Here is a 14,012-nt window from a genome sequence, read left to right as displayed (position 1 = left end):
GCTGTTTATTTGAAGCAAAGCCCTAAAAACAACTTAAAGGTCAGACTTACAGCTGAAATACATGATGCCACACCGAATTAACATAATACTTAATTATGCATTTAGCACATTGGCATATATTTCTGTTTTCCAGTTCAGCCATTATGGCACAGACTTTTTTGTAACATGCTGAAAAACTTGACTGCATTATCGTGACAGCTTTCATGTCATGTAGACTGTACATATGCATCACTGCAACAGAATCCATGCTACATTTTGCAGAAATAAGTTTATATATATATATATATATGCTTTATTCACTTAAGATAAAAGCTGTGGGAACATACCTAAAATAAGAATCTAAATCTCCCATTTTTGTGTACTTCAGTGTCTTCCTCAGCACTTCAGGTAAAGCTGTTCTGTATATTCTCAGGACTGCTTTTCTTCAAGTAGATGGAATAAAAGAATGTCAATTACAAAAAAAAAAAAAACAACAACAAAAATACAGAACATGAGCAAAGCATTTGCTGTCAAAATACTGCTTACCATCTCTCTTATGTAATCTGGCTCATGGCTTGCCATATTTTGCTACTTTTCCCATTTTAAGGCAAATTATAGCCATCTGAAACCTCTCAAGGTTGTCCAAGTCAAGTGCTGTGTGTTTGTGCTCTGTAGTCCAGAGGGCCTTGGCTGAAGCAGACCAAAAAGCACTTGGTTGCCTAGGTAATGTGCTGCAATCAGATATGGCCTAATGGTTTGTTCTGTTAACTCCTATATCATTTCAGCATACGTGCCTCCAGTCATAATATTTTCTGGATCATTAACTCATTAACTAATTTCAGCATTGAAAGCTCCTTCATGAGCCTTATCCAAACATTTGTGTAGGACTGAAATCACAAGATGCAGATGTATGAAATGTCATAATAATTAACGACGTTGGTGTCTGTCCTGAAAACCTCTACCCCAGCAAATTCTGTGGTTGGAGGTTTTCAAGTTACTCAGTGGAGTAACCTTATTTGGGATTAGGATTTTAATTTTGGCATTTGAGTGGAATGAAATAACCAACATTTGTTCTTCATCCGTCACTGCCAGTTGCCTATGCTCCTGGTAATATTATGACAAAGAGCAAAAGCAAAGCAAAAATCAAAACATCCCAGAAGTTTCATGCTTCCTCTACGCAACTGCTTACACATACATGGAATTATATGGATGAAAATAAAAACCACACATATGCATCTTGTTAATTTGCATGTTGCTGTTACGTGTAAAGGTAATCTGTCCCGTGAGTTCTTTAGATTCGTCTGATTGGTTGTTTTTCGTCGGGAGCGGTGCATTTCTGGAGTTGGCGGTAGTAGCCCAGGGAAAACGTGGAGGAGATCGATCTTTTCACAGATTCTGTCTCATGATGAACTGTCACAACCTGCTGACAGTTCAAACAAATTCTTTATAAAAAGATCATACTACAAGTTTAAGGAGGCTGCCAAGAGCCTCACAGTAACACTGAAGGAGTCATGCGCCAATTTAGCTTTCTGGCACAAAGGATTTACGTTGCACACAACAAAATGTGGAAAAAGTGGATCGTCATCAATGCATTCCAGACGCGCTGTCTTTTGTGTGCTTACTCCTAAGTCATAGTTGGTCACAGCATATAGAGCCATGTTCTGGTTCTTACCACTTTCACCACATACATGCTCAGTATGGTCTAGTGAGATGATAACACCATTCAATTAACTATCCACTTTTGCCAGACACTTGTTCAGGAGGAATGTTTGCAGCTGGCTAGGTTGCTTTTTTTTTATAAAGTATTTTACCAACTGCCATAATAATTTAACTCGACTGCATTGCTTTATTACTAGAATTAATTTATAATTTAAGTAATTGGCCTTAAAGGTGTTGGATTATACTGAATAGACCACATAAAGCTGGATATAATTTAGATTTTCTTAAGTAAATTGAGACACTATTGTGGATTGATGTTCTATATATTTTAAAAAATGTATTGAAAAAGGGATATGATATGATACGAGTTTTATTAAAAAATTTCTGCCATGTTTTCCTTCAGTTTTAAATCTGTTTTTTCAAGCTAACAAATGTTTGGCGACCTCTCTTGCTTCTCTTTCCCGTCCTGTAAACCTTGTTTAGCCTAATAGCATTCTTTTAATGCCAAGACTACAGTGAGATAAATTTTAATAGGGAAAACAACATTTGAACGCTGATGAAAACCAAATCTGAACCTTTGAATTTGCTGAAAAGCAGTACACAACAAATCTGCCAATATACACATTTTCCAAATGAAATCAGTATATTGAAACATTTTCTTTCCCTGTGCACACAAGGCTTTCTGTGGTTCTGCTGCTCATGCTGCAATTACACAGTCACTGAAGATAAACAAGCTTTAATGGCAACAATTATCACTGTTCCTTCAAAATCAAGATTTTAATCCAGTTCATGGCAGCTTTCTTCTTGTTGTGGGTCACAAGTTCAGTCAGACACAACCAGAAGGCAGCCAAGTGAGGTGAGATTCACCTTCAAAAACACAGAAAATGCTTCTTGTTGCCTTTTTTTTAATTGAAATGAGTGAGGTGCAAATTACTCATGTGAGTCCGCCATGAGAAAAATTCATTACTACAGCATTAAGATCATTAGTTTGTAATGGGCAGTTTTTGCAGAAAAAAACAGATGCTTGAGCAAAAAAGTGTTTGAGAACAAAAACTGTTTGGGTGGTCCAATAACAGCACCATGGCTGATGTAAAAACAGATGGCAAGCAGCTAACTAAACCTGCGCTATTTATGTTGGATTTGTGCTGGACATTTGATTATCACCTTATCATTTCACAGACCTGGAGCCTTATTACAGTCATTACTTTATACAGCAAATTAAGCTTTAGCTCCAAGTTTTGAACAGAAAATAACTGTTCACTCAATTATATGAGCAAGGAAATAATGTTTGTTGCTCAAAGAATTTCTGTTAAAAAATAAATTTATTAATTCTGTCCATATCTTTAGGATTTTGTATAGCTAGTGGTTACGGTTCAAAGACCAAAATCCCACAGTGAATTTTTAAATGCAGTAAAGTGAAGTTCATTGAAGGGGTGGGATTATATCCATAGGAGGAAGAATGAAGCTAACACTGAAGAGAAAACCTTCTCTGTTATTCTCTGGGTTTGCTTCGTTTCCCCTTGCTCTGCATAAACCATCAGAAAATCATATCAGAGAAAATGTCAGGCCACGTGTGGAGAAGCTGACGCTGAATTTTCCAACCGGACCATGACTGCTTTAAATTCACCAAGGCTTGGTTTCAGGAAAAAAAAAAATCCTGGAAAATACCCTAGTTAGCATCCGGATCAACCAACACAAACTCTGTTCAAAATCTGTAATGGAATTGGAAAGGGTAGTTGTAGCTCCCAACACCACAATGATAATTAGACATTTTAACATGTATTACTTGTAAAGAACAATATTTTTTTTTGGTTTGTGTTTGACCCAACAAGTGACACAGGAAGATAAAAACCTAAATAACCTCAAATTTTGATTTAAGTCCAGAATAGAGTTTTTGTCTACAGCAAAAGAAAATACAACTTGTCTTCAAAAAGTAAATGAAGATTGTAGATTCAATGTCCAATATAGTCAACAATACAAATTCTAAAAGTGGACATAAAGCAGGAGTTGTATTAAACACTTTATATTCCACACAAATATCAGATACATTTTTCAAACCACTGGCAGGTCAGTCAACCGGTTTGTTTTTGATAGGAAATAATAAGCATATCTCAGAAGATATCAGCAATCAAAATATATGTATTATCATTACAGCAGTCAAACCCTTCCTATAATTAAGAATAAGCTTTTTAAGATGTTCTTATTGGTATTTTGCTGATTTATCTTGGTGATGAGGTTCAAGTCTTCCAGATTGGAAGGTCTCCTTCTCATCACCCTAATTTGTAGTTCCAGTTCCAGTTTCTCTAATATGGTAGATTCAAGGCAGGACTCTGACTGGGCTGCTGCAGAGCATTAGCAATTCGTCCAGCGATAAGAATTAAAATGTCATGCAAAATATAAATAACCTGAGGTAAATAACTTTATTTTTAGGTACAGTAAAAGCAACAATTTATTACATTTTCTTAGCTTTTTTTTCCACTCCCAAGTTTCCCTCCTACTTTTGTTGTTTATGTCTTCTGAACAAGAGTAAAAAATATATGATGAGAATGGTTTATTTAGGTAAATACATTATCTTAATAAAATTAGGGACGTGTATTATTTCAAGCAATTTTGAAATTAAAAAAAACTTATGTATTTTTATACAATATTTGTGACAGTGTGATTTATTCTTGACAGAAAGAGTATACATATTAAACTACACTGATTCCAAACATACCAACGTGGAAATTATAATACAGGAATGTTTCTTAAAATATTATTTTTACTGTGCTCTTAAAACCACAGCATATCATATCATGTTGCATGAAAAAAGCACATTCAAGAAGTGCTTCTGGTGTCTTTTCTGGCATTTTTCTTTTAAAGCCAATTCAAATAAATAGATAAATAAACATGGGATCTGATCTGTAACACTTTCCTTAACCCCCTGCTCAGAGGCGAAAGCTGTGGGGATCCTACTCTTGCTTCCTTACACTTTCTGTGTATGACCGGATGAAGCGAGCTTCCCCTAATGACATTTGAGGAATTTTCCCACAGCTAAAGCAGCCAAGAGATTCATCTCCACTTGGATGTTTAGAGTGGGACAGTCCCAGTGCTAATATCACCTCTTTGTTCAGATCAGTGTTTCTTTACTTTTTTTTTTTTTCCTCCAGTATTTTTTTTCTTATGAAAACATTTTTGTATACCAAAATGTTTTACAGAAAAACATTGTTTGTAGATAGTCATTGCCCATTACTCTGGTACGGTTACTTCACATATTTACAGTGTTGAGTATATCTACAGTATATGAAATATATTTACATAAATAATTTAACTTTTGCTACCAAACAAAGAATCAAGTCTCAAATTATCCCCTTGTGAAACAGAAACTCTTTTTAGAACAAATGCAAGTATATTTACTTCAGTGTGTTATAAGATGGCACCTCTTTAATAGTAACTTGCACTGTGAGATTTTTTTTTTCTGCCTTCACAACAGTTAAGCTCTACTACAAATCCTGCTATACGGATACAACTCCTTCTCTCCGACACCCCAAAATGAAACTGAGTGCAGCCAACTTCAGTATAAATCCAGCTGTTCGGGAGTTTGCTCGAGAACATTAGTGAACAAAAGGCACGGAGACCAAATGAAAATAGATCATGTATAAAATTATAGAGAAGGTTTATGCTTTGAAAATATCTGAAGCTCTGAACGATTCTCATAGCGCTGTTCAACCATCATCTAAAATAGCGTGACACAATAGGCAACCTGCCAATTCATCGACACTGATGAATCTTTATTAAAAGAAGCAGCCAAGAGACCCTTGGTACCTCTGGAGGAGCTGCAGTGATCCACAAATCATGTGGGAGAATCTGTTGACAGGACAACTATTAAAAATCTGTTATTTATACAGGATTGCTAGGAATGAAGCCATTATTATTAGAACATCACCATTAAGAAGTCACATTTCAAGTTTTCAGTGACCCATGTAGGGGACACAGCAGACATCTGGAATAAGATGCTCAGGCCAGATGAAGCAGAAATGGTAAGTGAGGAGGAAAGCTAACAGTACACACCTTTCTGACTGCCATTCAAGATGAGGTACAGATGATGTTGCTATGGCTCATGGTAGCATCATCTTGTGAGCGCTTGTCTTTAACACGGACCTGAAGGTTTTTTCTTCTTCTGCTTGTCAATAACGAATGTCTAAAATAAAAGGGAAAGCAGAAACAATGCATGCAGCATTGAATAGAAGTTGTATAGCAAGTACATAGTAAAAGTTGAACATGCATTTTAAGTATAACAAAAAGCAAAAACGTATTTTAGCAACTTTGAAAAAAAATGTTTCTAAATGTTTCCATTTAGTTTGTTTGTAGATCACAGTGAAATATGCAATTGCAAAGCTTCTATGGGGACTCGCAATTATTTTTCCCCTCCAATTATGCATCTGATGCTGGACTCTAAGAGCTGAAACAAGCTGTTTATCTCACCCTCCTGTTTCCCACTGGGGGAATCCACATTTTAGAGTCACATTAGCCTTTGGTTGCCAATTGTATTCGTTTTTGGAAACATAGAAGCTTTGATTATTCAGTGTATAGTTTTCTCATATTGTTTGATCCTTCAGATTAAATTAGATGATAATATTCAGATCATTTGAAATGACATGTTTTATTCCAGTTTCTTTGAACTCTCACATAATATTCAACTTAGTTTAAAAAAAAAAAAGTCATTATGAAATGCGTCCCTATTTGTATTCCACTTTCCTCACTTTTGGCAATTCAATGAAACACTTGAGTAAAAGAAAAATGTACAACTGCAATTACAAAAGACACCAAACATTTAAAATATAACTTTAAGCTCACACCAGCATGCCACAAAACTAGAAAATAATCTCCCTTGGTTTCAGGGAAACTTAATTGAATAACATGAAAATAACAAAATGGATGTGGTTCTCATTACCAAGACTGCATGAGCATATGAGTGCTTAACATACGGGGGTGGTGACAAAGGATGACGGACCAGAACCGCCATAAGGGGGCTCATAAACAACAAAGAGTGACTGACAACAGTGCTATTTATAAACATGGTTGATTTTTTTTTTTTTTGGTGCCGATTGCCTGTGGGAGTTTAAACTCAATTTCTCACTCATAAGGGTATTGTGACCCGTGCCGTTTTTACATTATGTCTTCATATTAAAACAAAAACGAAATGTAGAAAATATAATAACTCCAATAAGTTTGATAAAACCTAGTTTTATCATGTTAATATGGTATAAGAAGGCAGAGAATCAGTGGGTGAACAATACTTATTGCAACAGAGAATGGTTTAAGAAAAGAGGCTGATTTTTATGGGGTTTTTTTCAGTCTTCATTGTTATGGATGTAGGGCTGTTGCAACAGAGAGAGGTTCACAGAATATCAATCAATATGTTCACATATTTTATTTAAACCTCACCTGCAGCAGCAGCTCCACAGAATTACTTCATGGTCTAATATAGTGTCACGCGAATAACACCACCAAAGTTCGAGGGACGGAAAAGTGACAAAAAAAAAAAATGCTCAGACACTGTGAGAAAAGCAATATACCTTCTTTTGGAAATGAACTCTTCACTAATGGCAAGAAGAGGGGATGTTTATAGCACAATTTAAAGATCAGCAACATTATTTCATACTATTTATCTTCACAAGCATCTTCATTATCTGCAGTTTTGCTAGGCTCACACTAGCATGTTAACCTTTTGCTTTACATTCATACATCTTAAACTGTCGCACATTTTCACCTAATAATCACATTGAATTGCATTAATATTTCATGTGATAACTGTGGAGCGAAAGTAAAAGGAATGTTTTCATCTTTGGAAAATAAAATCTGAAAAATGTGGCTGTCAATTATGTTTAGCCTTCCAGAGTCAATGCTTGGTAAAACCACCAGCGTTTTGGGTTATATCTTAAAGAGACAGAGGCCCAATTTCAAAGTGTCACATTATGAAATCAAACTTCTTTTAAGTTATGTTTGATATACAGAATGCTTATGACAACTGAAGGTAACAGAGTTTCTTTATTCTCCTATAAAATGGCACTATGTGCCTGGAAAATGCGTATCGCTCCTTTAAGGCCATGTACATATAGCCAGGTCTTCATTAAAACAAATATATCAGCCATATTATAGAAGAAATAAAAAAAACAATCTACACACCGTATCGCTTTCACAAAACTTTTCATCCACTTAAACCCAAACAAATATGCCAATGAGAATTGTTTTAAACATGCAAAAGCATAATAGGTAATGTAGCACAGTTTTCAAAACAACCATGACCTGCTGTTATGAATTAAACATGATGGCAGAAGGTTAATTTGCGTGGACAGAAAGATAGGTTGAAATACTTTTATAAGAAAACAGAGTTTTCATGTTTATGACAGGCTCAAATGCATAAAAATTTAATTGTTTTCCCAGATAAATGCTTATGTGGACTTGGCTTTAATCTTGCAGCAGTACTCTCATTATTTAATTTTTGCATTTCTTTAAATATCCTGTGTAGCATTAAAGGTTACAATAAGTAATGAAACATTATTCCAAAATGCTCTTCTGAGTGAAAAGCAGAGGTATTTCAGAAGACCCAATATGTCTGTTTCATGATGTTATCAGTGATGGTTCATGAATTATTCACACTTGCAGTAAATCTCCTGTAAATCCTCGTGTCTTGGTGACATTCTTGGCGTCATGTAGACAAGGCACGACAAGATAAAGATAGAATTATTCGCCTCTAGGTCATGATCTGCCTCCCTGCAAATCTCCTCTTAGCCTTGTTCTATGCTTTTCTGCGAGAAGCAACTATGTCAACATCCCAGCCACACTGACATCTTATTTTTGTTTTTTCTAAAAGAACAAAAATACACTGCATTTATGCAGCTTTTAGTGTAGAAATTTATAAAATGCAAAAGCAGTCTTTGTTACCATTTAGAGAATAAGCTGAATTCAAACAAACATTAAACGGGAAGTACTGATGCGTTTCATTAAAATATTCCTTTCTTGCTTCATAGCAAGAAAGGAATACAACAATACATACCCATATTTAAATAAAGATAAATCTATCTGGCCAAAAATTTTGTTTTTGGATATATCATGCTTTTAAATCCTTCCTTTTCATATATAAATCAATCACTAATCTATATAAAGCAAAACTGCAATGCCTTGATCTCAGTTTCACAGCGCCGATTGTAGCTCTACAAATCTCCAGACCCCATGGCATTCCACTCAACCCTGTTCGGCCATTTTTGTAGTTTGACAGTAGCCCTACAATTATCACATGAATGCATCTCAACGGTGTTAATACTGGATTTACACCCGCACCATCCATACCAACTACCTACAATATGGAGCGTAGTTTAACTGTAGTGACCATGCATATCAAATGTGTATTAAAATATGAATGCTACCACAATATGAATGCAGTAAACAAAGTCTCAACATGATTAAGGAAGTAGATAACGGGAGAGTCGAGAACAAAACCGAATACATTTGGGTCACGTGTTTCCCAAGACAAACGCCGAAAACAACAAAGCCAAATAAACAGGCAGTACAAATATCTTCAAGGAGGCAGCTAAAAGCTAGCACACAGAGCTAACAGAAGCAGAAGGCTCAATGCCATATCCCATGGCCAGGACACAATATTCCAGTCTAGCGTTATTTGGAGCTTACCGCTTTGCTGTGTCCCTTGTTTCAGTAGAGAGACTGAATTGACGCCTCAATCAGACGAAGTCTTTCGTTAAATCCCGCTTGCGGACATTGATGAAGCGCTCAGGTAAGATTTAATCAGACACTTAAAAGAGGCTCTGTAAGGAATCATGTGCGTTAATACACGCTAGAACACTTTTACTCGTTTACTTGCAACTTCGGAATAGCTGAACTTGGACTACAAAAAAGCTACGAGGAAAGAATTGGCAGATTCACAAAACCGAGTAACCGGAAGTAATCTATTTATTTATTTATTTATTTACAAGAAAAATTAAGTGGTTTAAAAATATAACAAAAATAATGATTTCATGAATAAATAAAGATATCTAAAGATAAATAAAGATATCTATGCAATACCGGGGGAGATTTTTTTTTCTTTCTTTCTTTATTTTTTTTGCGAAACTCCATAGTGGGGCAAAGTTTTACCTTACAGCAGGACGACAACTCTAAACATACAGCCAGAGCTACAATGAAATGGTTTAGATCAAAGCATATTCATCTTACTGTGACCCAATCAGAGTCCAGACCTAAATCCAATTAACAATCTGGGGCAGGATGGTAAAGTTGATGTTCACAGATGCTCTCCATCCAATCCACAAACCTTGAGCTTTTTTGCAAAGACGAATGAGCAAAGATTTCAGTTCCAACAGCATTTGGCCTATAGAGATAACGCAGCATTTTTGTGTGTAAGAAGGAACAAGTGGAATCAGAAACTAGGCTCGGGTTTCCACCACTGGCAAATACAAGGATCCAACATACCATGGTGTGAGGACAAGAGAACATACTGAATATACATAACAGTCTGGTTGTGAGGAGATAAGCAACAATATGTGCACTAGGGAAGCTCCCAGAGAAAAACAGATGCAGACAAAAAAAGAGACTAACAAACACAGAAGAGGAGAAACAAACATCTGCTGCTGTCAGCTCGAATCGTGACAGGAAAACCGTCTTGATTCCTTTTTTAGCTTTGTCATTGTGCGGCGTTTTATATATAAGTATATAAAAATCTATATTTTTATAAAGTATATCAAAATAAACAAACGGGACAATCTGACCTATTAATATGATAAGGCCAGTTTAAGTTTCAAGACACAAAATAAAGAAGAACAGAAAATAACCAGAACAAGACACATACAAAGCACTGTGACTTCTGTTTCTGTGTTCATCTCCCTGCATATCCACACTCAAAATCAGGCTCTACTTTTTCAGTGACTGCTCTTTAATGTTTTTTTTTGTTATCAAGTCGTAGTTAACCCCTCACTCAAAGCTATTTTGTCCATGCAATACTTGTTGTTTAGCTTTGTATACATAAAAGCAAAACAATTTCAGTCTCCCTTCAGTTGTATTTGCAAGTAAACAGAATGTCTTTCTTTACTAGCAAATGTAAAACCTGTGAAAATTGAAACTTTAATGTCTCACTGTGTCTCCTCTCATGCCTTTGTGGATACCAGATTATACAAAGTGCTACTTCATCATTGTTTCCAATGCAGAATTGAAATGAAGCTCCGGTGGAGATATATTTTGCTGCTACGTGTCCATTAAGTCTGGAGCTGTGCCATGCTGAATGTCAATGAACGTCCCTGAACTATTTTTAGTTGCACTTTGTCTGACTCGTCTTTTCCACTTAAATATAACGTTGATGAATCATGAGAGACACCGCGCACTGTTGAACACACATGTACAGCCGCCTTCTGTGGATCAGAGGTATGATTCTCCGGTTTCACTTACCTTCAAGGGCTTATGAACCATATGTAGCCCGTCACACTGCACAGAAAAAAAAATCCAATAAGGAATTTCTTCTGTCCTTTCCAGTCCTGTAGGTTTTTACTTATTATGTCTTAAATCTTATTTTACGGAGTCATTGACTGATTTCAAGAGGCATAATGGGAGACCAGTGTCTTAAGCCAAAGAGATGAATACCCCTTTCATCCTTTGTGTAATTGTCTTTTTCAGAAGATGTATGGATACAGCAATGTGAGGCCAAAGCTTCCTTCAGAATTGAACCGGACTGGCTGATGGTTAATCTTTTTGCCAGTTTTCACTGGCAGTTGGGAAAAAAAAAAATCACCCTGTCTGCTTTTTGCAGAAATGCCCAAACCCACCCATGACAAACTGCTGAGTGCCAAGCCAACGTAAAATAAATGGCAGCATCAAACAATAACCACACTTGGCAGTGAAAGAAAGAGAAAACTGTTCCTCTACTCCAAGTTAAGGTTATGTGAACCGACCTGCGTGGATGCTCTACAGCCAAGAAACAGCGACCACAGAGGATTTTCCTTTCTTCCCCTGCAGGCTGAGGTTAGACTGGCTAATTGCTGTGTTTGTTATTGTAGATGTAGATAAAAGCAAATTACTGGGCGGAGCAAAATGGGGGAAAAAAGCTAGCCTCTTTTGTTCCCATAAGTCTTTTTTATTAAACTTTTGTTTCCCGCTCACATCCAACCTACAGTGGTAAAGTGAGATTTTGTCGTAAAGGCCTCTGTGTAATATCACCTGATATGCATCTATTGTCAAACATGTTTCACATGAACACATGTCTCCATTAAAAAGATTGAGTAAAACTGTACTTGTATGTAAATGTTTTCTATCTGGGAGTTTTAGTCTTGGGGGGGGATTTTGATATTGGTTTTCTAGACTTTGATCACTTTCGTCCCACTCAGGTTATTAGTTTTATTAGATTTAGCATTTCCGTCATACTTCTGTTCATGGTTGAGGTTTTTAAATCCTTGACAACTTACGTTTTCTGAACTTCTATTTTTGTAATACATCTGGTAACTCTTTTTGACGCAATTCTAATATCCTTCAGTAAATTGAATATTTTAAGGCTCCTTGTGGCTCAATCTCCACCACTGGAGAGACTAGGCTGTATTTTTCATATTTTTCCCAGTTTCATGGGAGAAAAACAGGTAAATTAATTTTTTATGTCGGTGCTTTGATCACATAGCGAACAAATGGTGTGAAAGTAAAACAGGTCCTTCTGAAAGTGAATAAAAAATGTCGTCAAAGTCTAGCAAGTATTACTGTGAGTAAGAAAACCTACATTTTATATTCACTCAATTTATATCTGTCTGGAATTGCAATTTGAGTGATATTCTGAAACAATGAGGCGTGACAAAAAAGCAAAGACAGAATAAAAAATATCTATCCTTGAGATGGTAAGTCAAATGAGTATGAGACGCTAGGGACACATGAATTTCTCTCAGTAAAGGAAGAACTCGCTGCAAATACTAAGATTGCTGAGCATGTTCATCTTATTAGAACTCAAGGAAAGAAAAGAGTAAAGCATCAGCTATCAGGAAGCACAAAAAGAACCTCTTCAGTTTTGAGGCCTTGTATTTGTTCAGATTTTTTCTGTAGGCTTTAATAGCTGAGCTCCCCGGTAATGACTGTCCTTGACTTTTTGTTTAGTGTCATGAACAATATTTTGTAGAACTGCTGTTAGAGTTCAACAAGGGGCTCTGAAGACAACAACAAAGTGGAAAATAAAGGAGGGTTGAGACAAGGGTCTATAGACAGCATGGAGTCAGAGACCAGCTCATATCTTTTTCATTATATCGTGTCATGAAATGGAGTAGTAGGTGGTGAGGATAGGACGGGGTGTACCCAGGTCGTTGTGAGAAATGATGATTTTAGTGATAAACACAAAGGCGAACAGAGAACCAGGCAGCACAGGTGAGCTATGAGGCAAGAAAACGCAGATACTGGTAGCACTGGGAATACAGGACATTAGACACATGACAGCAATGACAAGGACCCGATGGGGAGCAGGTAGCACAGGTGGGGTTAAATACACACAGGGGACTAATCAGGGAAACGAGGCGACTGGAGACAATCAAGGAGAAGACGTGTACACAGAAACTAAATTAACAGAAAAACATACAAAAATCTATATCCTAACACATTGCACAAGAATATAAAATATAGGGCCACATTGGTATAACAGCTGAAGCTTCATATTATTTTATGCTATTTTTCTATTTATTACGGCCTTGCTGTAGATGTTGTACAGGCAATCCAAAAGTCAAGTTATGTACTAGGAAGAGGAACTTTAATGTGTGATTCTAGAATTAACATGATGGCAAATTAAGGCACTGCAGTCAGCTTGAAAGGCTTTGTCTAGTTCAAATGAAGTAAATAAATATGATCATTAAACAAATGTCTAGTACTGCTAATTGTAGGACTAGCTGGAGGCCTAAACTGAGCTGCAAAAAATGCATTATACTCTCATCATAATGTTCTCTAAGCAGCTATACATATTCAATCATTCTGAGAGGAAGAGATATGCACCATCAATCACTATGTTACTGAAACAAAACTAATCAAATTTGCATTCAGTGTGAACCTTGTCACACCATATTTTCCGGTAAGTGTCTGTGCCATCTTAATTTGTTTTCAAAGCATGGTTGGGCAAAATTTGTGAGCCCTGAATTGCCAACAGGTTTTCGGCCAGAACAATTTATTGGGTCAACTCCAAATCACTAACCTGCCGTGGCTTCCTGCACCTGTCAGTCATCCCTGAGCAGCCACAGTAGCAGACGTGCCTAAATAATTTTGGATGATTATCAGAACTATACAGGCCATCAGCAAGCACAAGAGAAATAATAAAACACAAACATAGATCCACCCATTAGTTCATATATATATATATATATATATATATATATATA

General features: G+C 36.3%; 1 long non-coding RNA gene across 1 annotated transcript; it reads right to left on the bottom strand.

Annotated features, from left to right (window-relative positions):
- Positions 1–1,092: 1,092 nt before the first annotated feature.
- Positions 1,093–9,533, bottom strand: LOC103467360 (uncharacterized). The gene is made up of 3 exons (XR_534063.1): positions 9,310–9,533; positions 5,689–5,818; positions 1,093–1,402 (listed from the first exon to the last, which is right to left on the bottom strand). It is a non-coding gene; the product is annotated as an uncharacterized LOC103467360 (long non-coding RNA).
- Positions 9,534–14,012: the final 4,479 nt, after the last annotated feature.

This window comes from Poecilia reticulata, linkage group LG1, assembly GCF_000633615.1.
Source record: "Poecilia reticulata strain Guanapo linkage group LG1, Guppy_female_1.0+MT, whole genome shotgun sequence".
NCBI classification, from domain to species: Eukaryota; Metazoa; Chordata; class Actinopteri; order Cyprinodontiformes; family Poeciliidae; genus Poecilia; species Poecilia reticulata.
The sequence above is the reverse complement of the archived record's forward strand: the minus strand, read 5'-3'. Positions and strand labels throughout refer to the sequence as shown.